Source organism: Amblyomma maculatum, chromosome 10, assembly GCF_055883805.1.
Source record: "Amblyomma maculatum isolate TAMU_Amacu chromosome 10, ASM5588380v1, whole genome shotgun sequence".
In the NCBI taxonomy this organism is placed as follows: domain Eukaryota; kingdom Metazoa; phylum Arthropoda; class Arachnida; order Ixodida; family Ixodidae; genus Amblyomma; species Amblyomma maculatum.
The window spans coordinates 116,738,288-116,765,938 of record NC_139353.1 but is presented as its reverse complement, the minus strand read 5'-3'; the positions used below and the strand labels follow the sequence as shown (position 1 = coordinate 116,765,938).

Below are 27,651 nucleotides of genomic sequence, written 5' to 3'. Positions count from 1 at the left end.
TGCATACATACATACATACATAACCTGCTATGCCTTATCAAAACGTTTTTTCATAACATACCACTGAGCCATAAAAGAGTTGGCAAATAAAAGAGCTCTAAAGGCATCAATGATACTTACCGTGAATAAGACAGCCCATAACACGTCACAGATCGCTGCAATTGTGGAGATGCCTGCACATAGGCAGAGTCAATACAGCGACACTCCACTGCCTCCCACGCATTCGCAGATATCCGCACCAACAGCATTTTTTCTGTGCTCTGTAAAACCTTAAAAAGAGTGCAAAAGCATTTTTTTATTTCAAGTAAGCCTATTTGCAATCTATTAGCAAGACAGTAGGCTTCTAATCAAAAGTTCGTTTATCGAAATATTGCGTCTGGATATTTTACAACATTAGGCTATATACTGGAGAGGAAATTTAGCACAAAAACCTAAGGTTCGTTTATCGAAATATTGCGCCTGGATATTTTACAATATTAGGCTATATACCGGAGAGGAAATGTAGCACGAAACTCATTGTTCAGCCCAAGCTTTTTAGCACCGTTACGAAGTGTTACATCTAACTTCGTCCTAGGCAGATGGAAAGTGTTTTTCAACAAGTAAGCTTTGGTTACTTGCTCTCTGCGACATTTCTGACCATGCAAGTTGAATTTGCGCAATGCCAAAGCCTGTGGCAGCCTACCTTCGAGGGATAAACAAAACATCGATTTTGCCATGTGTGATGATAACAAAAGTCAATGATAATAAAGCTGGAGAACTTTTTCACTATATTCTTTTAGAGCAACACGTCTTTTCTAACTTCTGATTTTGCACGCGAACATCTTTAGGGTACGGATTCATCTGGACTTCTGAAATTCATTGAGAATGACCTTGTAGGTGAAGTGGCTCGATGACCTAATCACTCAGTATAGCCGCAAGTGGCGATAAATTTGTTTGTTGAGTCCTCATCGTCGAATAGAGAACCACACCCACGCACCGTTACAGGACGCATAATGGACGTTACGACGGCGACGATTGTAGCGGTCGGAATCCCAAAGTTATTGGTCATGAATTCGTACCTCGCCCAGTTGGTGAGTAGCTTCGGTGCATTTCGGAAGTTGCAGGTGTCCGTGTGGAGGCCATAGTTAACCAGATTTAGTAACATGGTGTCGCTGTACAGCCGTAAACGAAAATGAATGGAGAAATATGCGTTGTTTCTTGCATGCTCGTATCACAGGCGAAAACACATGAGGGAAAATGAAAATTCAATAACAGCACCCTTCTTTAAAACGTTAGGTTCCGTCAACCCGTTTATCTGAGTGTGATGCAGCGTTGTTCGGCGATGGTCTGACTGTGTACTAAGATCTCCAGGAGCATCTCAGCCATTAACGTAGGACCAGTGTCAGTGATCATTACTTTAGGAGCCCCGTGGCGGAGCAAGATTGTCTGTATAAAGAACATCGCAACTTCTAAACCAGTACCGCTAGGCAGAGCTGACGTTTCCGCATAGCGGGTCAGGAAGTCCGTCGCGACACCCCATTCTTCACTGCAACCAACTGGTACATCAAGGATGCACTCCTACAATTAAACCAACTATGTGTCATCCCTGACCACATAATTGTAGTGGAAATGTTGAACCGGTACAAGCCAACGCCACACGAGGTGTGCTCCACGGACTTACCGGTTGCAGCCCCGATGGGCTCTTACGTCGCCTGCATTGCAGCACCCATCGCATCAATGCTGCAAGACCCATATGCATAGGGGCGCAGTTTTGGTGATTGTTCAAGGACAAACTGCGCCAGCAACAATGTATTTTGAGCTGTGCAAAGTCAAGGTCCCACTTACTCCACGGGGCTCGCAATATATAACGTGTGCCATGTGGTTGGATTTCGCCAAAATGCACGTCCAAACATGCACAGAAGGCGCTGTGATAATTATAGCGGCTCACAACATGACCATCAAAATAACTCCGATGACTGTAGTCCTGGCGGTAACAAAGTATGCGAAAACTGTAAAAGCAGCCACCTGGCGACTGATCCACGTCGGCAAGCAACGCAGCACCTGCGTGTAAAATTTCAAAAAAGTGTGCTGCAGGTGGCACTAGGGCGCGTAATGCTAGAGCTAACATTCGAGCGCGCACATGTCGCAAATATAACGAAACAATGAACTAGCAGAGCTACAGTTTCCAGCAAATAAGGTTCCCTTCTTTAATGTTCACAGCGTGACCAGCTCTAAAGTGACAACAGCTCGCCATCGATGCCATCCAGAAGCGCCGACGGCCGCGCCGGCGGCGCAAGAGCAGTAGTACCACAACTGCTGCTGCGGGGGGGGGGGGGGGGGGGGGGCTAGTATTCCTGGTTGCGAAGCCGCACAGGTAAGCCGTGCACAAGCAACGTCAGCAGTTCGACCGCCACCAGCGATAGGAAGCAGGATCGAACTGCCTCCGCTTCCCGGCATGCTCAGGATTCTCGCAAGGCCCACCCTTCTGCAAAGTCGTCCATCCGAGCCTTCTACAGCAGCTACCAACACATTCACCATTTGCCGTAAGACGCCTCTCCTGCGACAGCGCAGCAGCCCATAAGCCAATTTTTCCAAGGAAGACCACCAGTTCCATTCTGCTCGCGAGGCCACGCCAAACCACCACAAGCTTATCGCCCTTTTCGTTGATCGTATGGATCGTATGAGGCGCAGGCCAAAACCAAATGTTTGCTGCTCTGCAAGCCATAAGCGCTAGCCAAAACACGTTGATAAGGCTTACTCAAGTTCTTTCGGAACGTCACCATGGCGGGCTCGAGCCAGCGGAACTTCCATTCTTTAGCGTGCAAAAAGGCCGAGTTTTCGCTTCGCTGGGATAGGTCTTACTGTGTTCTTACCACAAGAAACAAAAGTTCCAACTCTAACAGTTCCAGTTTTTATAACCTATCATGAACCAAACATATCGTATTGGCAGCAAACAGTGACTAAATCAGACAGCACCATGCGGCATGGAGTAGCCTATAAAGAAAATCCAGCAGTTCTGCTGGCCGCTCACATTCCAGATGTTTAACTAATTCTGAGACGATAGTTTACAGCTTACCAGGAAATTGTTGAGGCCGTCCTCAAGTTGTCTAAACGCGAAGTGGTGGTTGCATGGGTTTACGTACTACCTTCTATTCGCAGCAGCACCTCAACTGATTGGTTTTGATCTCCTACCTTCACAAGGGGCACCCTGGTGCTTTTATCGTGGTTAGCGGTGACGTCAACATGCACTACATTGAATGGGGATCGCGGAGAGACGCGAATCACGGCTCAATCTTCGTGCGCACGATCAATGCGATACATTTCAGTCGTCTGAACGACCCCACCCTAGCTCCCTCCAACATGACACCACGATGGACCTTACATGGACAAGCCATCTTCAATTTTTCTTTTGGGATGTGTGCCGGACACGTATGATTACAAGTGACCTCAATCTCAGGCTAAACATTAGAACGACAAATTTCTTGTGTGCCTGCACACGCAGAAATCGATGGCAATGAGTGGCCCAACGGCGAGGTGAGAGCAGCAGCACGCAAAATATCCACCACGCCGAACGCACTTTCCACCATAGCGGGTACCAAAACGTGCCCTTTGAAACCCTCGACCTTCAATGCAATCGCGAGGAAGCAACTGCGCAAGGCACAATCACAATGGAAGAGAGGAACGCGCCAAGGAACAGGCGCACCACATTCCCCTATCGAGGAGTTATCGAGGGCCACACAGACGTCAGTGCGCCGCCTCGCAACTGGCACTTCGTTAACCACGTCATTTAGATAAAAAGTATTTCACAACGCCCCCAACGAAGGGTTCTGCCATCACTGCTGATGTCCAGCAGCCGCTGCCTATATAGTGTGGGACGGTCACGAGCATTCTGACATTAGAATGAGGGCCCTCGCAGATATCGCAACTACCATCCGCCTATCCAGCTACATCGATTGGGTCCTTCCACTGTGTCTCGAATCTCTTGAATCCCCTACCTTCAAAAGGAGGGCCCTGGTGCTTTTATTGTGGTTCGCGGTGACTTCAACATGCAATACATTGAATGGGGATCGCGAAGAGATACGGATCACGGCTCAGTCTTCGTGCGCACGATGAATGCCATACATTTCAGTCGTCTCAACGACCCCACCCAAGCTCCCATGTTAGAATTCCCTTCAAGATGACACCACGATGGACCTTACATGGACAAGCCATCCTCAATTTTTCTTTTGGGATGTGTGCCGGAGAAGTGGGGGAATGATCGCACTCCTATATTTATTACACTTGACGACCATACAGCATGGTCTAGACGTACGGCCAATGTAGTTCATTGGGACGTGTTACGGAATCAACTGGAGCAGACCGTTGAAGATCCTGAGGCAAACCGAGATCAGGACCAGAGTTTGACTCAACTTGTACAGAAAATCCGGCAAGCCAAGTTTTTAGCCCCGAAGGAGTACCGGGTAATGGAGGGCAGACCTTCTTCAGACCTTCATCTCGCTAATATTTGGGAATAACACCTTGACACCCTGTGTGATACAGAGCAAAGGAAACAACACCATTCTTAATTCGCCGTCTGAGCGTAATTACGACTGAAGCGCGCAATTAAGCCAAAAATTGTCACCGGACCGATGGCATGATTTCTGCTCAATCTTTAATGGTAACATGAGTGTGCAACTCATATGGCAGCTGTTCCGCACGTGACAAGGGAAATCGAAACGCCGTGCCGCAGCAGACCCAAAGGCTCTCGCATGAGCATAACAGACGAACAGCTGGCTATTCAGCAGGTAACATGTTTTTCCCGCAACTTGCAACTGCACCGGATCCTTCCGTTAGACCAATGACACAAATTCAAGATACTATAATGTGCTATGTACCACTTCACCAGGATTTGGATCAACCTTTTATTATTTCTGAACTGCACCCAGCTTTATCAAGGGCAAACACCGCCAGTTCAACCAAGACCAGACGGAATTACTATATCGGAACTTCGCAACCTATATCGGAAGGCTATATTGAGCGCTTCCACGATGCCATAAAGAACACTTGGACGACGGGCACATTTCCTAGACCCTGGGGTGAATCGCTCATTATAAAGATTCCTAAGTCGGAAAAGCCACCCAATTAACTCAGCAATTGGCGGCCAATAGCAATGACTAACAACCTGGGCAAGATTATGGAACGCATTATCCTGGAGCGTCTTGTTCGGCTTCTAGAAAACAACTGCCTATTTCATCTTCATCAAAGAGGCCTCCGCCAGGGGCTAAGCGTCCAGGACGTGCTACTCATGCTGCTGCATCAGGTTCTTAACGTGCACTCGTCGGTGCAAGCGAGAACTGTGGTTGCCGTAGACGTCCGCAAGGCATATGACTCTGTACCCCATACAGCCATCATTGAGAGCGCCAAGTTGACTGGAGTGTGTGGCCGTCTACTTACGTTCATTCAGAACATTCTTGCCCACCAAACGTATCAAATAAAGTAGGCGAACATATTAACAATCGATGGCCCAATAATATCGGCGTACCGCAAGTAGCGGTTTTCTCACCCACGTTATTCAATCTTGTAATGGCGAGATTTCCGCCACTCCTTGCTGCCATTCCGTCCCCGCATTATGCTTTGTCATCTCCATCTGAGTAGCGACAGGCTCTGTGGGTAAACAAGAACACTCTCCAGCAAGGTCTATATACAGTCGGCGATTTCTTAGCCACAGTGGGCATCACTCCGTCGACGGAGAAGACTGAACACGTTGTAATTCTTAATGGTCCACACAGGCACGGGGGAACTAGTGCACAGTACATTACTTTATACACGGGTGGTCCCCGTATTCGACAGCGATCAACTATACGAATTCTAGGGGCGTATCTTTGCCAAGACGAAAAAGGCACAACATGGGTCAGTAAGGCCACAACGCAATACACTCCTACGCCTCATTAGCAGAGTAACCGTCTGCAGTGGGCTCCAAAAAGAAGCAGACTCGCCAGCAAAATAAAGCGCTTCTCAACTTCTGCATCATATATAAATACAATTTCCACATCATCACAAGAAGGCAGTCTGAAAAACTTGAGAAGCTCAACCGAGAAGCCATCCGCATTATCACTGGTCTCCAAAAATACACACCTCTCAAAAAGCGGTACGCGCACAGCGGCATGAACCTAGTCGCAGAGATTGTCGAACAGGCAAATCACGCCTAAAGGTATCGGCTACGTTGTACACCAGGTGGCCGGTAGATCCTAGAGGAACTTCACATTGCTCCAAACAAAGAATTTGGTAGTTGAAATGGTTATGTGTATCCGCCTTGGGACCCGCGAATTTAGCTCACAGAGGGCAGGTGATTGCCACGCAATATGGCTCCTCGCTACAGCAAATTGAAGCGGCGCAAGTGTTTCGCTAAGCCGTATAGCTGCAGCATCGTAGCGAACAAACTAACGGCTGCAAGCGATATAATATAATATATAATATAATAATAAAATATAATAATATGGGAGAGAACATACTTCCCCCAACCAATGCCAATAACAACGACACTGATGTTCCCAACTATATCCGGTGGGTGGCTTGGGCCGATGTCACCCATCGTGTGGTGAAACATTCGCTCTGCCCATCGTCGATGACGTTGACACTGTGGAAGTAGAGCTTGCAGTCCTTTTAAAAGCAGCGCATCGGGCTCTACAAGCATTTCCTTAATATGATTCTAAGCACTGACTCTATCTCATCACTGACTCGTCTCGCGCGTATGAAGTATGCAGACGTGTGGCCTCGAGTGCGTCAGCATACCCTAAAATTACCGGTGATTAACTAGATACATTTGATGACTTCAATCTCAGGCTAAACATTAGAACTACAACTTCTTGTGTGCCTGGACATGCAGAAATCGAAGGCAATGAGTGGACCAACAGCGAGGTGAGAGCAGCAGCACGCAAAAGATCCATCACGCCGAACGCAGTTTCCACCATAGCGGGTACCAAAACTTGCCCTTTGGAACCCGCGACCTTCAATGCAATCGCGAGGAAGCAACGGTGCAAGGCCCTTGAGCCCCTCCACAATGGAAGAGAGGAACGCGCCAAGGAACAGGCGCACCACATTCCCCCTATCGAGAAGGAGTTATTGAGGGCCACACAGACGTTAGTGCGCCGCGTCGCAACAGGCACGTCGTTAACCACGTCATTGAGATAAAAAGTATTTCACAACGACCCCGACAAAGGATTCTGCCATCACTGTCAATGTCCAGCGGCCGCTGCCTATATAGTGCGGGACTGTCAAGAGCATTCTGAAATTAGAATCAGGGCCCTCGCAACTATTGCAACTGCCATCCGCCTAGCCAGCTACATCGACTAGGTCCTTCCACTGTCTCTCGACAACGCGGCCATCGCTATGCCTGCACGGATGACAGCAGCGAAAGTGCATGACAGGGCTGTCAATAAATATGTTTCAATCAATTTTTGCCAGAGTTAAAACGTGGGAACTGACCCAGCATGTCCATTCTTATTTGTTTCAAGGGCCTTGTGCGTGGTTTGATGGGCATCAATAACACAGCTTGTTTCGTTGCGAAGCTGACAGGCTCCGCACGTTCTGACATGGTGATATCAGCATAGAAACGAGGCCGCTAGCACGTTTCTCGGATTGGGGCTAGCGTACGCGCTATGCCCCAATGTCCAGAAGTGGGTTCGTATTGGGAGGCTTGAAGCATTTCAATGGGCAGGTTAGCCGAAACGACGATTAGGCACTACATATTTTCGCAGAAATATATTTCTTGACCAGAAGGCCATTGCGGATGCATAGAGGCGACAGCTAGCGCATGGGACGCTCGGGTCTTTGCCGTTGAGAACTTCCATTACATCTCGAACTCCGGCGTCAACGCATTGTTGGTCAGCGAGGCAGTTGGCGCTGATAGCGCTCTTTAATAGGATGCCGCAATCATTAGAGGAGCCTGTAAAACGATCTACGTAGACGCGGGACAGTTACTGCGTCAATAGGCTTGCGCCCGGACTTGTATAGTCATGTCGTATTTTTGGAGCCGTAGTCTCCATTGAACGAGGTGAGCGAACGGGTCTTTGAGGCACACGACCCATTATAAGGCATGACGATCAGTTACCATCAGAATTTCAAATGGCTGCATACAATGGAAAGGCATTCTTTCTCGTCAGCAAAATTGTTTCATTGGGCTGGAGACAAACATCGACTTGCGTAAGCGATGACCCGTTCTTGGCCTGCTTGGATCTGGATCAAAACAGCACCTAAGCCAATGTTGCTGGTATCAATATGGAGCTCCCTAACAGCGTTTATGTCGAAGTGAGTCAGAAAGGGAGGCGCGTGCACGAGGCTTTGAAGGCTGTGGAATGCATTTGCTTGTCGTGCCTCCTATCTGAAATGTGTGCCCGTCCTGGTTAGGCGCGCCAGCGGCTCGGCAATCCGACCGAATTATTTCACGAAGCGGCGGTAATAAGCCCACAATTAAAAAAAGAACAGCTTGCAGCTTTCAGGTCCTGTTTCGGCGGGAAATTGTCAATAGTTATCTTTCTCTCGGGACTAGGCTGTACTCGCTTCACAACGCTTCTTAAGAAATTAAGGTCTGTGTATACAAAGTGGCATTTCTCATTGTTGATCGTAAGTCCAGACGATCTTATGGGTTTTAAAACCAATTCGTGGCGGTAAAGCTGCACCTGGGAAGTCGAAGCGAAGACGACAACATCATCAAGAGAGACGAGATGCGTCTGAAATTTTAAATCGGCAAGCACCGTGACCATGAAGCGCTGAAAAGTGGCCGTGCAAACACAGTCCAAAAGGTACGGCCATAAATATTAAGGCCATCCGGTGTAATAAAGGCTGTTTTTTGGGTTCCTCTCATCGCCCTCCATTTGCCAATATCCCGTCTTGAGGTCCATCGCGCTGCAAAGGCGATCCTGAGCGTCGTCGATCCGGTGAAGAGAATAGACATCCTTTTTGGTGATTTTGTTTAGTAGACGGTAGTGTACACAGAACAACAATCCATCATATGTGCGTGTGTGTGTGTATTGAGAGTACTTGTGAACTTCATCCTTATTTGTTTAATCATCATCATCAACATTCTGTGTCGTCGTTCCTCAAAGTTATTGTTGGTAGAGCTATTTTAGCTCAGTCGCCCAGCTCACAAGTGGTGGAGCCCTATGAAACTAAAGTATGCAGCTAGGCACAAGTGGTGGAGCCTACTGTTGGTCCCCGTACCTATCACATTAAAGCATGCAGCTAGGCTCCAATCAAATCCTGGCCGGCATCTCTGTCAGGATGGATCGTCATGATCAACATCCCCATGTTCCAACTACCGTCCCGAACGCTGTTGCTGCTTGCCCAATTATCGTGCTTCCCGGACCCGAGGCTTCTAGCTGCACTCATCACACCCACGTATCCCAGGCTATGCAGTCAGATCAGCCCACATGAATGTAACCACCTGGCAGCGCTATCTTTCTGATTTTTCTGTCCTCACAAACCACGACACTGAAAATTACGGAAGCAATACGAAGCACTGGCCCCTATAACCCCTTGGAAGCTTCGACAAAACTTGAATGTCGGCTCCTTAAGCCATGTAGCCAGGACCTGGTTTGTCAACCATTGGGCCACCATTCCCGATTGTACTCAGTTTACCACTCAGCTTTGTCAGATCGTTTTCATAATGGCTACCGGCCCTACAGCTTACCAAAATAAATTAAGCACCCGAGCGCAACTTCCCTAGGAGATTTACACGTCATATCTTGAGAACACACTCGCCAGTTTCCGTCGTGTCAAAACTGCCTAGCCTGAAACCGACCGGGTCCACTACGTTCTATATGGAATCGATAGTTTCGCCTTCAGCAATCTCAATACTGAAGGTGCCCAGCATGCGCTGAAAAGCACTTACGGCTCTTCTTACCACGTGGTCGTAAGTGCTGTTCAGCGCTTGCTGGGCATCTTCAGTATAGAGATTTACGTGTCTTCTCACCACGTGGTACCCCGCCAGGGTGACGCAGTGGTTATGGCGCTCGACTGCTCTTCCGAGGAAGCGGGATCGAATCCCGGCCTCGGCGGCCGGCTTTCGCGTCCGTCCGCGTGCAGTGCGATGTCAGCGTACGGCAAAGAACCCCAGGTGATCGAAAATTACGGAGTCCTTCACTATGGCGCCTCTCATAACTTAAGTTGTTTTGGGATGTTAAACCCCACAAACAAACCAACCATCACCATGTGACGTCATTCAATTCCGATGACATAGGCTTGATCCGGACGCAAACAGGCACACCAGGCTTGGTCAGCCCGTACACGGTGCTCGAACAAGATTTACCAGTGAACTACGATCGCGTACCCCTACGTCTCCTGCCAAGGACCGTCACTCGTAGAACTGAAATTTTTCATTGTTTCACGGATGTCCCGCGAACTCTCTGGCCCAAAGAATGGACTAGGCGACTATTGTACCCACATAGATGCACATATAATACCCCTTACGCTACACAAACACTGGCGCACAAAACTGACGAACCAAACTGCCACAAAACACAGACTACCAATAGACACCCAAGGAACGACCAGTTTGCTAGCGTTCGGCGTTTGTGCTCACTGTTCGGCGCGGATAGAGCGTTCGGAGTTCGAGCTCGCGGTTTGGTGCGGATGAAGCGTTTCATGCGTCGAGTCGGGGGCATCTAGGTAGCAGGCGTCGAGGTGGCGTTCGGATTGTTCAGGCAGGTGTCGAGGTGGCGTTCGAAGTGCTCAGGCAGGCGTTGCTAGCTGCGTCGTTGACGGCACCGTACGAGCTCCCAGTCCAAGTGCCCGTGGAGGCGAGGCTGGATATGTTGGCGTTGTTGGGGTTGGGACAACCACCCGTATGGGTGGCAACAACACCGGAGGCACCTCTGGCCGTAGCAGGTGGTCGCGTCCACCGTTGACTCCCCGAACGGGCTCATGAACGGCATGACGCCTACATTGCAACGCCGTAGAACTCGAGATCACCTGAGCAGTAGCCGTCGTGCCTCTTTTCCTACCGATGTGTCCCGGATCCGCCGAAACTTCCGCTTCTCGGTTCTTCCGCCCCGTGCACCACTATCCCTCGCGCTTTTATAACCTTTGTTTTGGTACACGCTCTCCTTGCCGTCGTCGTCATCGTCTTCTCTTCTCCACCAATCATCTCTCACGACCTCATCGAGATCTTAATCTTCTTTATACTACGGTTACTAGAAGTCATGCGTATTGTCATACTCAGCGTCTTCTCCAAACTTCTTTAGCTCTTGTATATCATACTTTCCATTATATGTGACAATGCGACTGGACTCAATAACTTTGCCCGCCGTCCTTCTTCCCATAATCCTTGCGACCAGTATGGCCGCTTTCGTCTGTGGGGAAGGGGGACGTGTGAGCACTTATTGAACGTCCTCCAAATATGTGCTTATTGATTACTCATCATCACCTTTCCATTCACTGGAACTTCATTGTCATTTGGGAAGCGTTATCAAAGTTCTCTGTGGTCGTTCATTAATCGACGCCATTGTTTTCATGGGCAATAATGCTAAGCCGCCTAGCTCACTATATATATATATATATATATATATATATATATATATACAGCAAAAATCTATCAAGAAAGAAGCTTCTTTGAAAGGCGGGTGGTTGTGGCAGGGACTCAGAGCCCTACCAGGCAGTTAGGTGAATATGTAGAATGCTCGCCGGTGTCGCGGTGGTGTTTTTGTTGCCACTGGTCTTTCGTTGTAAGTGAACAAGCGACCTGACGGCATTCTTCTGCGTACTGGGTGGTGTCGGAGAGTGGCGTGGATTCAGAAACATCAGGGTGCTAGGGAAAAAGCGTGTCTATTTAGCAGGTTGGCTCGTGCCCGTGAAGAAAAAAGAAGGGTGTAGAGTCCAGTGGTCGTCTGTATTGCAGTATTGTAGGCGTAGATTACGAAGGGAAGAACCTGGTCCCAGTTGCAATGAGCGTCGTTGACGTGCATGGCCAGCATATTACTCAGAGTACAGTAGAAGCGCTCGGTCAGGCCATTCGTCTGAGGCTGGTAAGAACTTGCGGTGCGGTGAATGATGCGGCATTCTTTCAGTAGGGCCTCAAGAGCTTCGGACAAGAAAACGCGTCCGCGGTCACTGAGTAGTTCCTTCGGAGTCCCGTGGCGAATAATGAAGTTATTGAAAAGAAACAAAGCAACGTCTTTTGCGGAGGTAGAGGGCAATGGTGATGTTTCAGTGTAGCGAGTAAGATAGTCTACTGCCACGATAATCCACCGGTTTCCAGCGGAAGTAGTAGGAAGAGGGCCATAGAGATCTATGCCAACGCGTTCAAACGGACGAGCAGGGCAGGGTAACGGCTGCAACAAAACAGGGGATTTCTGTGGAGTTTTTCGGCGTTGACAAGATTTGCAAGCGCGCACAAAATGTCGTAAAAGCGGTACCTTCCACGCCAGTAGAATTGCAGACGTAGGCGAGTGTAAGTTTTCAATGCGCCACCGTGGGCACACTGTGGGTCACCATGATACGCAGCACAAATATCGGCGCGGAGATGACGCGGCATTATTAGAAGCCACTTCCGTCCATCAAGCAAATAATTGCGGCGATAGAGAAGACCGTCACGAATGGAGAAGTGGTGGGCTTACCGGAGCAGCGCATTGGATGAATGACCGGATGTGGGACTGGAAAGAAAATCTAGAGTGCACTGATCCAAGGGTCATTCCGCTGCTCGGTAACCATGTTGACAGTGGAAAAAGTCGACAAATCGTAATTACACACCTGGTCAGACGAGGTATCACTAGGCAATGGGGAGTGCGAAAGAGCATCCGGGTCCGTATGTTGCAGACCAGATCGATGAATGACATGAATGTCATACTCCTGGAGACGAAGAGCCCAGCAAGCAAGGCGACAGGACGGGTCTTTCAGAGAGGCCAGCCAGCACAAAGCGTGGTGATCTGTCACGACATAAAACGGTCGGCCATGCACATAGAGAGGAAATTTTCCGATGGTCCAAATAATGGACAAACATTCTCTTTCTGTTACTGAATATTTAAGCTCTCCTTTCGTCAATGTTCGGCTGGCGTATGACACAACATACTCGCTGAAACCAGGCTTACGTTCGATAAGGACGGCACCAAGCCCAATAGCGCTGGCGTCACTCTGAATCTTCGTAGGCGTAGTCAGATCAAAGTGCGGTAGAATGGGAGGCGAAACCAAAGGAGGCGTAAAGTGTCGAATGCTTTATCGCAGGCCGGAGTCCAGGCGGGAAGGTTGGAGCTGCCGGCATGGAGCAGAGTCAGAGGAGCGATGATAGAGGCGAAGTTCAAGATGAAATGTCCAAAGTACAGCAGCGGCCGATAAAACTCCGGAGCTGCTTCAGGGAGGTTGGCTTCAGAAACCCTGCAACTGCGCGAAATTTGGTGGGGTTGCGAAGAATGCCGTCCTTAGAAACAACGTGGCCTAAAATTGTGAGTTTTCAAGCAGCAAAGTGGCACTTCTTCAAATTCAACTCAAGCCAAGCGTAGGCGAGACACGTGAGGACATGCTTTAGGCGAAAAAGGTGAGAAGAAAAATCGGTAGAAAAAACTACGATGTCATCCAGATAACACAGACAGGACTGCAACTTGATTCCACGAAGAAAAGTGTCTATCAGGCACTCAAAAGTAGCCGGGGCATTGCAAAGGCCAAAGGGCATAACGTTAAACTCGTATAAGCCATCAGGTGTTTTAAAAGTAGTTTTCGAGCAGTCATCGTCAGCCATCGGCACCTGCCAGTAGCCAGAGCGCAAATCCAAAGAGGAGAAATACTCGGCTCCCTGTAAACAGTCCAAGGCGTCGTCGATTGGTGGCAGAGGATAGACGTCTTTGCGCGTGATCTTAATTTGCCTACGGTAATCGACGCAAAACCGGATGGAACCAACTTTCTTGGTGACCAAAACAACCGGAGAAGCCCATGGACTGTTTGATGGCTGTATGACGCTCCGGCGAAGCATATCGTCTACGTTATCAGAAATGATGTGGATGTCCATGGCCGCGACACGCGATAAGGACGCTGTTGTAATGGTGCGCTTGTACCAGTGTCGATTGTGTGCGTAACGACAGACGTGCGACCGAGAGCAGTATGAGGAAGGTCGAAGGCAGAAGTGATGCTCGTAGAAGTGCAGCGAGTTATCGCGTTGCGCGGGTGGAAGATCTGCGTCAATAGCTTGTTGAAGAACATCGGTAAGTCGAAGCGGTCGCTATGTCGCAAGACCTGAGAACGTTAACGTCTAATGAAGTAGGCGTGGCAAGAAGAGTGTTTACATGTGCGGGATCACGTTCTTCAATACGACCGATACACTCGCCGCATAGCAGTACAGATGGGCACGAAAATGGATTCGACACATACATTGCACTAAGACTTTCTTCGAATTTGATTATAGCAAATGGAAGCAGGAGGCACGGATGGCGTGAAGCGGCATCGGACGGTGTGAAGAAGACAGTCGAAGTTGTAACACTTTCACAGGAGAGTGGAACGAGGGCAGCAGAAAATGGAGGAATGTCTGTGTCAATGGCGACAAGGAGTTTTGCAGACCGGGTTGGGACGTCACACAAGACATTATCACACACAGCAAAAAAGGCAACTTCCGCGCGGGCGCAGTCAATAATGACAGGATGAGTGGAAAGGAAATCGTAGCCCAGGATGATGTCGTGTTAGCAGTGAGCCAGTACAATAAACTGGATGGTGTATAAGATGTCTTTGATGTGAACACGGGCCGTGCATGCTGCTGAGGGATTAATGCGCTGGGACCAAGCGGTGCGAAGCGAAAAGTCGGGAAGTGCGGTGGTCACCCTGCGAAGACGACGGCAGAGGTTCACTGATGGTGGATACGGCAGCGCCCGTGTCAACAAAAGCGAGTATTGCGACACCGTCGACAAACACTTGTATTACGTTAGCGGGAGAAGACGGAGAACTTGGAGTTCGAACCAAGCGCAGTTTTTGCCCCGGGAACTGCGACTGTTAGTTTCCCTCAACAGCGCTGGTAGATCGTCGGAGAAACGGGGATGGTGAAAGGCGACGAGGGAAAGATGATCGGCGAGAGGTATACCTTTGATTGTCCCGAGAAACGAAGTCGGAACCTGGTGGAGTTCTCAGCGAGGGCTAGTCGGGGTCGTACGAGTAGTTCCAGGGGTAAGGGCGAGAAGCTGGAAGTCGTTGGCGGCAAAGACGTGCTACATGGCCCAGCAGCCCGCAAGAGTAGCAGATTGGCCTGTTGTCCGCGGTACGCCGAGGGTCCGTAGAGCGTTGGCGTACCTTTTGAATAGGGACATGGAGTGCAAACCCAGGCAAAGGCGAAGGATGGTTGGAAGGGGCGGCCTAGGAGCGAACAGGTGCGGTTGGCATCAGCGGCCTGGCCGTAACATGGGCGTACGTCAATTGTGCCGTTACTTGCGCCTGCACAGGGCTGGGCGGCAGCACGGGGCTTGGCGGGAGCACGGGGCTGGGCGGAAGGACATTAGCGATGTGGTCTTGAACAACACGCTGTATGGTAGGTGCCAAAGATGGAGTCATGTCAGGAACAAGGCAACCAGTATCTTGTAATTGAGGGACCAGGGATAGCTTGCGGGGGACCTCTGCGAACGAAGGATTTCATCTGTTGAATCAAAGGGCTGTCCTCTGATGAACCAGAACCGCCCAGTGCTATTTAAGAGATGGTGTCGTCTCTAATAACGGACCGCCGGGTAGAAGCGCGCTGCTTTCGAAGCTCGTCGTAGCTCTGGCAAAACCTAATCACGTCACTGACGGTGGCAGAATTTTTCACCCAGAGTATCTGATGCGCGTCCTCGGAGATGCCCTTCAGGATGTTTCTGATCTTAGCCGCTTCGGACATTAATGGGTCGACACGTTTGTAAAGGTCAACGCTGTCTTCTATATAACTTGTGCATGATTGTTTGGCACGCTGAGTGCGCTCACGCAAGCGTTGTTCTGCTCGGAGCTTCCTAAGTGCAGGTCGGCCGAGCACTTCCGGAAAATTCTTCGCAAATACAGACTAAGATGGCAGGTCTGCCTCATGGTTGCGAAACCAAAGGTTCGCCACGTCGGTCAGGAACGTACTTAGCTTAATAGTGTCGTCCCACCTGTTGTAACTGCTGACGCGCTCATACGCCGACAATCAGTCGTCGACGTCTTGGTCGGCCATGTCACCGAAGAGGCATGGATCACGCTGCCGAAGAACGCCAGAACACAGCACCGTGGCTGGCATGGGCGGCGATGTCGAGGTGGTCTCGTCCGGCATGGTGGAAGCAGAGGGCAATGTGAGGCTTCTGAGTTCCAGGGTGGATGGGAACATACCCAGCAGCACATGCACCAATTGTTGGGGGATGTTTATTCAGTAAACCCAGATGGATCCAGTCGCTCAGGAGGAACTCGCAGCGGAACTTCAGGCGTGGCGAATCAGCAAGGTAGCGACCAACTTCGTCGTCGAGCGCGCCAGCACGCGATGCATGGCAGTGGCTATGAATACGAAGATTACCACACTACAATATATATATATATATATATATATATATATATATATATATATATATATATATATATATATATATATATATATATATAAGCAGATAACTGGAGGGTTAACGAGGGTGGTCGTTATAATACATGAAAGAAGCCAACAGTCGGCGAGGCCAAGGACATCGTTGGGGATTGTATCTTGTCTTTGTTTTGTAATTTTTGCTTCGGAAATAACATAAATTAGTAATATAATTTATTTAGGGAAAGATAATTAAAGACAAAGTAGAAGCAAAACCAACGGGCCGATTGTGGGAACAGAACCCACGATCTCCGAATTTCGCATCCGGTTCTCTTCCAACTAAGCTACATCGGCCGCTGTCCCACCTGCTACTTTATTGGGTATTAATGCTGCCTGTATAGGGACCTTGAGAGTGTTCACCAGCGCACCCTCAACCATGGCGGTGGACGTGGAACGTCCTGTATTACCACCAGCGTCACGTAGAACGTGATAAAGAGCGAGGGCGAAAGCTGTGCTAGAACCCTCTTACGCTACCTGTGGCTTCAAGACTGCAAGAACCGAGACCTCCGCAAGCTACCAGCAGATAAATGGAGGAAAGGAGGGTGCTCGTTATAATACCTGAAAGAAGCCAACAGTCGGCGAGGCCAATAAAACCGTCGGGTATTGTACTTTCTCTTTTTTAATTTTTTGCTTTGGTAATCAAAAAACTTAGTAATGTTATCTGTTTAGGGGAAAGGTAATTAAACACAAAGTAAAAGGAAAAACAACCTGCCGATGGCGGAAACCGACCCCACGACCTCCGAATATCGCGTCTGGTGCTCTTTCAACTGAGCTACATCGGCCGCTGTCCCAACTGCTACTTTCATGGGTAATAATGCCGAGTGTATACGGATCTTGAGAGTGTTCACCAGCTCTTGCACATATATATATATATATATATATATATATATATATATATATATATATATATATGAATAATTACTGAAGACGCCTTAAACTTGCGAATTAAATGCCTACCCAGCCTGCCACTGTCCAAGCACGTAAGTGTTCAAGGTCATCGATTTGATCAAATAATGACTGTTCTATTGCAACCTGGGTTTCCATCGCAATACGAACTTAAAGATGAGAATCATTTTCAGTTCTCAAGTTGGAGGCTATGTTATCAGGTATTAACCAGAGCGGAGGAAAGCTAAGCTGTCTATCTAAATAGAAGTAGTTCTGCAGCTTCCCAAGATCAGCAGGGAGATCACTAGTATATTTATCACTCTGTTTTCTCTCCTTTTTTTGTTAATGTGTAAATACTGTGACGACCTCATTGGCGGCAGTTTGGCCACGTGCAATGTAAGTTTACAATTTCAATAATTGGCGATTAAGGGCCGCGCACTCGTGGGCTTCGTAGGATTCACGACAATGTCTCTCTATTGCGCATTGTTGTTTGGTTGATATTTTAAATCAATTCTAATCATCATCATGATGCATACGTGGATGCAAGAGAGTACCTATATTATTCTTGGTTTTTATTAGGTGCTCATCATCGTCTGCATGGATGCCAATGCGTAGCGTATAAGTGTAGGACACTACCTGTAACTATAGTTCCGACGAAGGCCGTTCCCGAGACCAAAACGTCAAATACATCCTCTTTACCTTCAGCATGTCTGATATATATATATATATATATATATATATATATATATATATATATATATATATATATATATATATATATATAAGACCATAAGACAAAATTCATGTAAAGGTCAACAGTATAAAAAAAAAACGTACGTTTTGTTTGCACTCGTAGATTTATCGCTCATATATATATATATATATATATATATATATATATATATATATATATATATATATATATATATATATATATATATATATATATATATATATATATATATATATGTATATATGTCACCGGGGTGCGCAGTGGCTAGGGCGCTAGACTACTGTGCACAAATATGCGGGATCGAATGCCTGCCTGAGCTGCCGCTTTCACAGTGTGCTGTGCCCCGTGTGCTCATGCGCTCATGTGCTCTCAGTTCGCGGTGAAGAACCCCAGGTAATCGAAAGTTACCAATTAAAATGATCTTCAAGTGGTATTTACTGACATGCGTGAGGTTCCAAATCAAGGCCCTAAGCTAATTCACAATGCCATAAGTTGATTTAGGTTGACATGAAGATAATGAGCAGGTAATCTTTTTTTCTGAGAGCATTTTCGCCGACTTAATCAGTTCTGCAGCCGAGGAGAGCGCTTCATGAAGACTTGCCATGTAATACGTACCTCTTTTACTTGTTGTACGTAGTTTCGCCTTTGAAGCTCCTCAAGTTCTTTCTCGATATGCCGAGCTGCGTGCTGGTCTACAAACATTATAAAAATATGCGAATGGTATCTGCAAATCAAGCAAATGTAACGTGTGACGGTCCCTAAAATGTTTTATCTATATCATCTGTAAAAAGCTGCGCTGATTATGCATGATTTGTTTGATGCTTGCCAATTACCATAATGCTCAGCTTTCCATAATAAATGATGCGATGTCGCTGATCAAAATGGGTATAAACTAGTAATGTTGGCCTTTACAAATGTGGTCTTTCGCTTTTAGAACCACTTCCCTCGTATTTTAATACATGGTAGGATCTTCCTTGAACGTTAAGCGGCATATCCAGTATTTTAACTGAAGAACAAAAAACACATTTGTCCTTACCCCGGTGGTGTTGTATTAAGTAGTCTCCCTTCAGGTAATGGTATAAAGCGAATCAGATCTTACTCTGTCAACACGTCTTGATGTAGAGTTACTTATGCAGAGACAAGAAAGCACCTACGGCTGCAGTCAATCGTTTTGTGTACAAATTTGTGATCCTTGATCATTCCCTCTGCTGTGCTTTGACAACAATTACAATTTTCTTTCGAACAAGCTGCGTTCTTAATATCTCCTGTTGAAAATCACTTCATTGCGTAAGGTATATTTACAACAATGGTGCCATTTTCGATTTGGTTATATGCGCAAATTACTCAGGTTGTTAATATCTCTCATTTTTTCCTGAAGAAACAAGCCATCGAAAAATTCTGCACTGCTTCAGGACACTCATTCACAATGAATGCAGTATATTCGGTACGAATGGCCTGGTTTAGGAGCTAAGAAATGTTAGGAGCTTTCCGGGCGCCACGCTTAAATCTATACTGCATTTACTGACAGTCTGATCAGAAAACGGTGCTTTCGATCTGTGTCCTTTTTGGTCAGAACAGAACTCGTCCGCCTACTGATTTAATATATGTGCGTTGAATTTTAACAAATGCATGGTACTACATGCATCTAACACTTTTTCGACGTGCGCGTGCTGTTAGTCTAAACACTCCTAGTGAAATTGTTCGTTAATGTTTATCGCGGTTCGAAGCTTGCAGCCTAACAAAGTGAATCATAAAGACGCGCAGTACCGTTTTTACTAGCAGCAGAAGCTTATATATTGTAAATTCTGGGCTGTAGTGGGGTCCATCTGCATGGATATATTTTATTATCGTATATTCTGCATTTTGTCTAAACATAGCTTTAGAAAACGAGGGACAAAGAAGACAAAGGCAGAAACGAGCTCTTTTCACAACTCAATTGGCTTGAGAGAAAAAGTGTAAATAAAAAAGTTGCACATCTCGAACAACGGGTAGCTACATAGTTTCATTCACGCAACAACTTTTACCTAGCTATTTATAGGCCTTCAAAAATCATGTCACGTCACCAGCTGTTATTTTAAATCATTCGCAAACTGCGTAACACTAGCTTCATCATAGAGAGCATGGCTTAGAAACGTGGGTTTTGTTATCTGGGACGCGTCTCGAGGCCGCAGTCACGAGGAAGGTTTTTTTTTTTTTTGCACCAGGCGTCATTTTCGGCCGGTAAAAATATCACTCCGGCAACGAGGCGGCCCACAAGCTGGCTCGAGATCTCTACCGCCGAGCCGCAACAGGGCCACTTGATGACCGAGGAAGCGGAGAGCACTTGCTAAAATATGGGGAGATCACGCAGCACTACAGATTGGATCGTAGACTGGTACCCCCACCAGACCCGAAATTAAACAGCAGACAATCAGTGACGTGGAGGTGACTGCAAACTTATAGATATCCGCATCCGGTTATGGCGAACCACATGTTCCCTGAGGCTAGGAGTGACAAGTGCAATCTTTGTGGGGCGAGAGGGACCCTCGACCACATAATATGGGAATGCCCGTATTCTCCCAGGAGGACGAACAATATAGGCTGTAGCGACACCTGGGAGACCTTGCTGCGCAGCTCGGACCCTGAGCTCCAGCTCTTACTCGTCCAACTGGCTGAAGAGGCTGCTGGGACCCAAGACCTCCCGGCCTGCCTCTGAGGCGGCGGCACCCGCCCCTTGACCTGCGTGTCGGGGGGTGGGTAGATCACCTTATCTGTTGGACATTAAAGTTTAGTCCATCCATCCATCACGTAAACGTTAGTTTGATGGAAACAACTTAGCTAGCTGTTTTCGAGATCTATAAAATTTGTGTTTACACTTTTTATCTCAAGCCCATAACTTAAAGTAAAGCTAATAATTCTTTACTAATTATTCAGCTGTGGTGAACTAAAAAATACAGGAGGTTAAGTTAGGTGACTCTGAACATCTGTGAATTCGTTTGATTGTTCAAGAGCAAACCATATTTTTTTTAAAACTTGGTCCAAGTTATCTGGGACACCTGGTATATTCTGTGAACCCTTCAAATAAAAATTCAGTTGGAGAAGCGCTCGTGTCATATCTATGCCTTCTTCTTTGCCCTTGCTACGTTTCGAAAAAGGCAAATTCTGCACTAGCCCAGTTTAGTAACTTTGCGGTATATTCTAAACCTGACGCGATAAATTTATTTTTTTTTTTATCGTCGAGCTTCACAAGTCGTTAAAGCCAAGAATATCAAATCACGCTCTCGCTTTTATTTTATTGCATTGTCAATTAAAGCCGAAACAGAAGACTATCTCCCCCAGAAGTATTTCGGAGTCCCTTGGTACATAACAGTAGCAATGGCTTAACTTTCTGCTCTGACGGCAGAGTAAAGCCTCCCAGGATTCTGGTGCACTCAAGATATCGTACTTAGTCGGAGATGTCCAGGTCATTTGAAGCAAGATTATGCCTTGTATAAAAATTTGCACATTTACCTGAACGTTTCATGTTGTCACTTGCTGTAGAATACTGTTTTGGATACCCCCCCCCCCCCCCTAATCAGTAATTTTCGCTACATAACATTTGATTTTTTTTTATTGAGCCTCCAAATGCGGTAACATGGACAGTGTTTATAGCGCAGTCAAGCGCAAGACGCTCATACAGATACGAATCCCTGCCCAGCCAATACATCAATACCAATATGTTTAATTGCGTTCCGTGGAAAAAGATTACCTACCATATCATTGTATTCGTTTCATGGAAAGTGCACTTTTCCTCTTGCAGCGTCATTGGAAACGCTGTCAGTGAAAACGGACTAACTTAGGTGCAATTTGCCCAAGGACATATTGCACATATTACCAGCACCCCAGTTTGTGATTCTAAGTTTACGCGCAACAATATGTCATTTTACAATAATTATTTTCCTGGCAACACGACCGATGTTGTTCACCGGCATCTGTTAGATTTCCTACTCCTGACTAGCCTTACGTAGCCCATTCTTTCTTCTCATACCGCGTTCAAAGAAACTTATTCATCCCTTATCCCGCAGCAAAATTGGGACACGGCATAAGTGGCGTATCGCTATTTTAAGTATCCGTCACCGACATAGCAGCTTAGATGCGACTATAAAGTTTAGTGCGCAGACTATGCTGACTAGACTGAGTTCGGAGTTTTAGAGCTTTGGTGACACCTCAAAACCGCTAATAAATCCCCGCACTTCTTTTCCAATTTCAAGAAGTATTCATCTCGCTTCCCATATTCATCAGCAAAAAAGTATATTTTCAATATTTAGGATGCGGGCCTTAAAAACGGCTTGCCTTGCAATAATGTTCTAATGATTAAGGACATTCGCTTTCGCTGTTTTACTCAATGAACACAAAAAAGTCTGCCTCATGTCATCAATAAAAACGATGATGTTTCCCAGCTTGAGACAATATAGACATTCGGATCTAGGAACATAATGTTGTGGCCTTTACGTAGGTTGTCTTAAAACTTAAGTAAACCTTTATTGGAGTCTAAGGTGTTGTTAGGAACGAAATTATCTAAAGGCGTAGCTGTTGCTATTTCCACGAACGCAGGTTTAAAACTCTCTTGATAAATGTATTTCTTGTGATGGCATTTTTCAGCATGGGTTCAAAATCTTCAGGATTGCTTGAAATCTCGCGAAGGTTAAGAAATTGAGTACATGTCTATAATATAGACAAGGATACATCGAATATTTATTTGAAAATTTGAGAAACACATTGCATCTTTCAACTATCATCATATTTTAAGTAAGGTAATATATATGTCAGTGGGTGGCTGATGCAGTAGCGGCAGTATAATTTGCTGAATATGCTGAGGCACAAATTAGTATGTTAGCGCAACAATTATCGTGCAAAAATTGATTAAATAAAATTTTCCTAATTGGAGGGCTTAGTGTTTTTTTTTATATTTATGCAGATTAATCATCAGTCAGACTGCACTGAGGGTGAAGGCCTCTCCCATATTTCCCCAATTAACCCGTTCCTGTGCTAGATGCATCCATTTGACCCCTGAGAACTTCTAAACCCCATGCGCCCACCCAACTTTCTGTCGCCCCCTGCTACATTTTCCTTCCCTTGGAAATAAATTTCTTATCCTAAGGGACCATGGATTTCCTCTCCTCTAATGCAGATATACGCCCTCTTTTATATTTATCGTCAGAGCACTGTACATGTGCCCATTATTGATTATGTATTTTCTACTTTCACATTACTTTGTTCATATCCTATATACATACCCTCTGTTTAAAGTTTAGGCATCTCAGAGCGTGCTAACGCAAATAAGATTAAAAACTTACTGTATGGGTACATTGGCATTGAAGCGGTTCACCCGTGCAGAAACCGCCCCTATGTCCCATTGTTGTACAAAATATGTAGCAATATTCCTCGCTCTCGCAGGATGACATCCCTAAAAAAATGAATAAGAATAAAAAAACATGAATCATCAATACGGCAACAAAGCAAATATGCAAGATAGGTTATGGGGAAGGCGAAGACTTGAATTCTTTTTTTTTTTTTTTGAAGGAGTGACTTTTCAAAATCTTCGTTCCAAATAAAATGCGCTGGGAAGAATATTTTGTTTAGATTGAAACCACAATTGTATAATCTGTCAACTACAAATTTTACCAACTACATCTACATATTTTAGGTAGCCACCTACGTTGCTGTATTTAGAGCATAATGCTTAGCCTCGTTTCCCTTGCTTTAATTTTTAATATATGCTTGCTTTCGCCACCAATTGTTTTATCCTTCATGACAATGCAAAATTTATACTGTTATAGATGTTAACCTACAAAGTGATCTCCTCATATATTTAATTACTTTTATTTTCAGAAAATATTCAAATGTATGCTGGGGAATCTAAGAACACAGTGCTTGTGATTACAGCAGGCCCCCAGTATCACATATTTTCGGCTGCTGTTACCGTCCTCAGACTTCATGCTTAATTTGTAACAGAATTCAAAACTAACTTCATTCTATAAACACACCTTATTCGCACACAGCGCCCTTTTACTCGATGACATCACCTTTTCTTCTATATCATCTACATTCTACATCTTGCCGAGAAATAAAGTAAACAGAGCATGGAAAGCGATTTGCTTTACACGTGCCTCACATTCGGTTTCTCGCAAGTTGTCACTATACCAAATAGAGAAGATAACCATTAGTCTGATATTATCGACCCTCCTGTTATCGTCTCATCCCGATCATGTTTCACCACATACGCACTTCCTCGGCTTATGTCACTCGATAATTCACAGTACCTATTACAGTCACATTATGCATTAAAACGTGGCGTAAACGTAAAGGCGACTCAATGAACTCGTCTGCGCGAAGTCGTAAGACGGTGGATTTCACACATATCTCTCATACGGCGGCCTGCACCTCAGTTTCTACTTTCTGCGCCTCTTTTCGGTGTACAACAGACTCTGCTTGCTTGGTTTTCGGGTGCAACAGACAGGAGGAGGAATTCAGGGGAATTCAAATTCAGCCACCTTCAACTGCGAGATTTTATTTAGATAGAATCTTGACCACCTCGAAAAGCTAAGGTGTCGCCGCTCTCCAATATGTAATCTGATTTTGTAACTTTTTGTTCTGAATTTAATGCTCGTATTTGCTTTCGTTTTCACTTTGCTTGTTAGCCTGAGCGAATAAATTTTTGCATATGTCAAAGACCACCTAGTGACTTATGAATACCGATGGTAATGAGAGGGAGGGAGGGGGGAAGGAGTCATCCTCTTTTATTTGCATTAATTATCATTACCGGCTGCCATGCGGTACTGTCAGCCAGCGGCCAGTCTGACATGGACCTCTAATAATGAAGAGTCACATTTAGTGTGGGTTCCTTCTATGCCAAACGTCCCAGGCCTGAAACAGTAGGGCCTCTTGGCAATTTCACAAAAAATGTCTATCGTCGAACTAATTTTTCAAATTTTTTTTCTTGCTTAACCGATGTTCGAAATTTCCGGAATAGAGCAAAAATTGTTATAAGGAAAAAAATTTTAAATTATGTACTAGATAAAATTCAATAACGAATATTATATACTTTAACTTGCGTTTTGTGTCGTGTGACTCCAGCAAAGGACAATACAAGAATTTTTGCAATATTTTGGGCCATGAAGAAAAGCAACGTGGCGTATACCTCAAAATTACAAAAAGAAAAAAGTTTGATATTTATCTAGTTGCTGTACAGAGCTTGAAAAATTATTTCAGTTCACTGAACGAAGTTGTTCCTAAAACAGTAGGCTTCAAACTCCGCAAAAGTGTCTTTTTCTTGTTCTTGCGGCTTATATTTAGAATCAAGGCCCTAAATGTACACATGAACGTCGTAAATTTTAGTGTGTAAATAATTATGCGAATAAATTCTGTTTGGCGGGAAGAATTGTTTTCAAGTCAATAAACAGGCGTAGTGTTAGGCGCTGCCGTACTGTGACGTCTTGGCAAAACACGTACGCGTCACCATCTAATATAATGTGTTCGCGTATATAATAATGACTTGTTCACAGCAAGGAAAAGACGCAGTATTTGTCGCGCTTGTTTCTACGGGCCCCTGAACTCGCCGTAGGCGGAGAGAGGAAGGTGGGAGTGAAACTTGAAAGAAGTAAGGATAATCGGTAGTGGACGACTACGGAGTAATTTCGACCACCTGGGGATCTTTAAAGTGCACCGACATTGCACAGCACACAGACGCCTCTTCATTTCGCGTTCATCGAAACGCAGCCGTCGGCGATCGGGATTGAACCCAGGTATTTCAGCACTGTATTTGTGCATCTGCACTACTGCACCTGCATCGTGCGGCCCGCGTTAGCGTATGCAGTCGTGCATTTTACGAAGGTAACTGTGTATCTTTGAATGCAACCAAATGCATCGTAAGGGATATATTTTAGTCAGTAGGCTACATCGAGGTCTCGGTTGCTCAGGTAATCAATCACAGCATCGCGGTTGATTTTCGGTGTCAGTCATTGGCTCACTCCTTAAATATGTCTGAAAGTGAGGCACTAAAAATTAACTCCCCTTTCAGAAAAAAATATTATGCGCATAAAAGATGCGCTAATCCTAGTCATAGTTCATCATTTTTCAACCATTTCAGATATGCTACGCTTTCAGTGTTTCCTGCTGAAATCTTATATTACTCGTTATAAATTGAAGTTAAGAATGTACATGAGTAGATAGGTAAGCTCACTTTGTATGGAACTAACGATGCAACCGTTGAGCAGTTGAAAGTGAGTTGAGATAACGGCATGCTAAGGAGGCAAAAAGGAGAGCAAGAAATCATTTTAGCGGAAATCGCCTGTTATGAGGCACCGTTAATTTTTTGGGTTCCATAACAGCCTAGCTGTGTCCTCATTGCGGCTTCGAAAAATTCACGGTGTCTGATACAATGGGAGTTCCGCATAAAAACGATTTTTCGTTACCCTTTTTGTCAGCTTAGAATTCCGTTTTCTCATCAACTCATGTTCAACATTTTAACGGCGGAATCACCAGTGCCGTACAATCTGAGGCCACCCGGGTACTCATGTCCATTTTTTTACCTGAATTTATTGACCAGTAATATAATATTTCAGCAACAATTGTCTAAATCATCTCCGGCCTCAAATGGGAGCACTGTGATGACCTATTACTACGGTTACGACATATACAGTTTCAAAGGAAATTGTCTTTTATGCTTCTATTTAAAAACATGCCAGCCAAAATATTTTAATTCCCATTGTCTTTATTTCTGGCCCCGGTGAATACACATTATTGTGATTTACACCATAAAGATATTACCTAAACAAGCTCAATCTTGCTGCTGCCTGTTTCAATATGTTGGACGCAGCGTTCAACGCACATCGCGTTTTAAGTACTGAATAGTTATTATTTTGTCAATAAACGGTTAACAGAGGATCAATAAATAATGGTTCTTTTATTTTATATTCATGAATTCAAGTCGGAAAAATATTTTGTCTTTGTGAGGGAAATTTTGATTACCTATGTCGATATGTATTACTCCCTTTAACGTAATGTGAACATATTAAACGTTCAAATTCGTTTAATGCGGAGAAAAGGGTAGCCTTATCAGTAGCCTTTTTTTATCTTCCTGTTCATTACTCGAAGAAACTTGCTAAACAAGTAATATGCCAACAATAATTATAGGCACCGCGTTGCTGTGGCTTCTAATAGATTTGATAAAAAAGTTCTCCCACCAAACCAAATTTACTGGCATAAAATCTGGTATAAATGTATACCACGGTTTGGATCGTGAGGATTCTCCTTTCCTTTTTTCACTCTGAGGATTTTGATTACTTGTATAAAGAAATAGTCGTTTTGTAAGGAAGTAGGAACATTTTCTCCTATAGACAGCTTCGTTAAACAAGTCTGATTTATATCCACAGCGCAGCTTATCGACCCCATCTTTAAACTGAGCTGCACGGCCCATCTAAAGACCACAGCATACCAACCGCAGAGTAATGGCCTCACCGAAAGATTGAACAAGACAATCGCGGACATGCTAGCAATGTACGTAGATGTGCAGCACAAG

The 27,651-nt window shown here is 45.6% G+C and overlaps 1 long non-coding RNA gene across 1 annotated transcript; it reads right to left on the bottom strand.

The window, feature by feature from the left end:
- Positions 1-126: 126 nt before the first annotated feature.
- LOC146177306 (uncharacterized) lies at positions 127-23,443 on the bottom strand. Its single transcript, XR_014701301.1, has 3 exons — positions 23,429-23,443; positions 18,729-18,805; positions 127-269 (listed from the first exon to the last, which is right to left on the bottom strand). It is a non-coding gene; the product is annotated as an uncharacterized LOC146177306 (long non-coding RNA).
- Positions 23,444-27,651: the final 4,208 nt, after the last annotated feature.